The sequence below is a fragment of the Etheostoma spectabile genome, chromosome 8 (assembly GCF_008692095.1).
Source record: "Etheostoma spectabile isolate EspeVRDwgs_2016 chromosome 8, UIUC_Espe_1.0, whole genome shotgun sequence".
Classification (NCBI taxonomy): Eukaryota; Metazoa; Chordata; class Actinopteri; order Perciformes; family Percidae; genus Etheostoma; species Etheostoma spectabile.
The window spans coordinates 17494874-17497433 of NC_045740.1; the positions used below are offsets into that span (position 1 = coordinate 17494874).

The window sequence follows — 2560 nt, forward strand, 5'->3', positions numbered from 1 at the left end:
TATCCATCAACATCCATTCCTTCAGTTTTAGTCTAAATAATTCCTAAATTCTGCTTTTCTAACTCAAACAGTTGGTAGAATTTCCTATAAATTAACTTTATTTGCATTAAATTCCAAAAGTAACTGTAAAACAGAAGTTAATAAGTTGGTGTTACGTAGTGTTGAAAACATCAAAAAAGTGACAAACATTCAAAAAAAGTGTTGAAAAAGGGACAAAAACATTGATAAAAAGCGTCAACAAAAGTGTGGATTTTTAATTTTGAAGGGAAGACAATACAAGGGTTAACCACAGAGGCTTTCCTCCATGAGAACACATATTTAAACAAAACAATCCTTTAATAATATCTTTCAGTGGTCTCATGTGAAGGGTAAAAATTGCGGACACGTTAAGAGTTGAATGTTTTTATTTCCTGATAATTAAAACAGCTACAGCAGAAGAGAAAGATCAGTCACAGCTCAGATTACAGCTAGAGGTCGACTCATTCAATAGATGAAACTAGTTTTCAGCGTCAGATTACAACTACAGTGTTAAAAAATATATATATATATATAGAGATTTATACTATTTGTTAGTTGGAGAGGTTCAGATTGGGAGGAATAATGTTTCACTGATGGACATTTGAGTTTATCTTGACATTTAAAAGAAAGACTATTCACTGAATATGATTCCTCATTTCTTGTGCTAATCCTTAATTCTACATACCTGATAAAACTAGAGATGTTCTAACGATTTGGTCTTTAACTCGACCTCTAGGTTTTTTACATGTTTCACTGCTTCACTTTTTTAATGTCAGGGCTTCATACATCTGCAACATTTAACAACAACAACATCAGTTCATTTCAATATTGAATCTGCAATCGGTGGTTTCAATGATAATTAATTGAATTTGTAAGAAGACTGAAAACTTTGCAATGCAAATCTACACAGCTAATCACATTCAAAACAGTCTTGACAGCGTCGACCTTTGAGGAAACGGAGAGCTGGCTACCATGTTAGCCGTGTGTCCCCTCACAGTTTTTCTTATTGAACTGCTCTCCACAAAGAGATGCTGCATTCACGTCGTTATTGTCTAGGTGGCGTGCTGACTGCTAAATTGTAGAAAGCATGTCGGCAGATTGTGAACAACAAGAAAACTTCACGTTTCTGCCTTCTAGTTTCTGGATACTTCTTCTTTTCACTAAATGGGAGATCTCAGAGTGGCGGACAGTAGGCCTAATTCCTGAAATCTCTGACTCAGCATTAGCTAGAACTGGCTGACATGAACGGTTTTTTCCCCCCCCCAGCTAGCATTTGGTAAATAAGGCCTGGTCACATTCATTCTAGTGACGTTGCAGTAATGAATCCAATTCGTTTTTGGTGAACTTTGACATGCAAATACATGCCGTTGACCAATAACAAGCCATTAGCTGTTGAGCTGGTTAGCGGTTTGCTAAAACCCATCTGTCAGAATATAAACTGCAACACAACAGTGACAGAGTTTATGTGTGAATGTATTGTGCTGTTAGCAACCAAGCTAATGAGCTTGCTAACTGACAGAACCACCCCCCCCCACTAACGCTAAATGAAATTAAAAGAGTAAACTGCCCAGTACAGAGAAAGTAGAAAGGAGCTATCGCGTTTGACTAGAGCTAGCATGTTCCCAGATTGCTAGTTTGTTAGCCGATACTACGTCACCATGCTTCAGGCACCGCCTTTTTCATTAAAATGGGCAGATTCATTTCTCTGTGCCACTTCTTACTACGAATGGGCCTTTTTCAGTCTGTACGTGAATGTTTGTGAATGCAACATTAGCTAGTAGCAAAACCAGCTAGCTTGGCAGTGAGCTATTATGGCTAGACAGGCTAGCTACTGCCCTTTAGCAACTGCGCTGTCTATGTGGGCTAGTATAGCTGGGTATATATCCACGGGCATGTTCTTGGCTAAATTGCATGTTAGCGGTTAGCTCACAAGCTACAGTAGCTCCCCAAGTCGTTACCAAACCACAGACTGATTCATGAAATCATGCAAAGGATTTTGCCAGTTTCTGGTTTAACCTGGCACTAAATCTATAAAGCACAAACACATTTAATTCATAATTGCAGCCAGCTAAATGGAAATATTATTATCTCCCAATTCATAATCCACCTCAGTTATCAGTCGACCTCGGTGTGCGCATGATTAACCCATTTGGTTTGTTGTTGTTGTTGTTGTTGTTTGGAGGTTTTACGGCAAACATTCAGATTCTTATTGTACATCAATATGTTAATAAATCAACATGAGACAGACGGCTGAGCTAAAAAGGTCTTCACAGGTCCAGCTTCTTATAGTCAGTCTAATAGTCAGGCTACATTGGCATTCACATTCATATTTTTAAATGCAAAGAATGCATCCAGCTACAAAAAAACCCTAAAATTAAGAAGTTAGAACAGCACCACAAAGAGTCGCTGTGTTTTAAAGAATGGAGAGTTTGGTATTGCGTGAATCTAGACAATCTAAGGAATCCATGTCAACGTTGAGGCTTAATTTAGGCAAAGGAAACACTGGCATTGACATTCTCACAGATGTATGGGCTTAGGTACA

General features: G+C 38.1%; 1 protein-coding gene across 1 annotated transcript in view; it reads right to left on the reverse strand.

The window, feature by feature from the left end:
* Positions 1-386: 386 nt before the first annotated feature.
* LOC116693733 (ceramide kinase) overlaps positions 387-2560 on the reverse strand; it is a 63676-nt gene continuing 61502 nt past the window's right edge. The window contains exon 14 of the mRNA XM_032522941.1: positions 387-2560. This exon is cut by the window's right edge and continues 3741 nt beyond it. The gene's annotated coding sequence lies outside the window, so the exon portion shown is untranslated.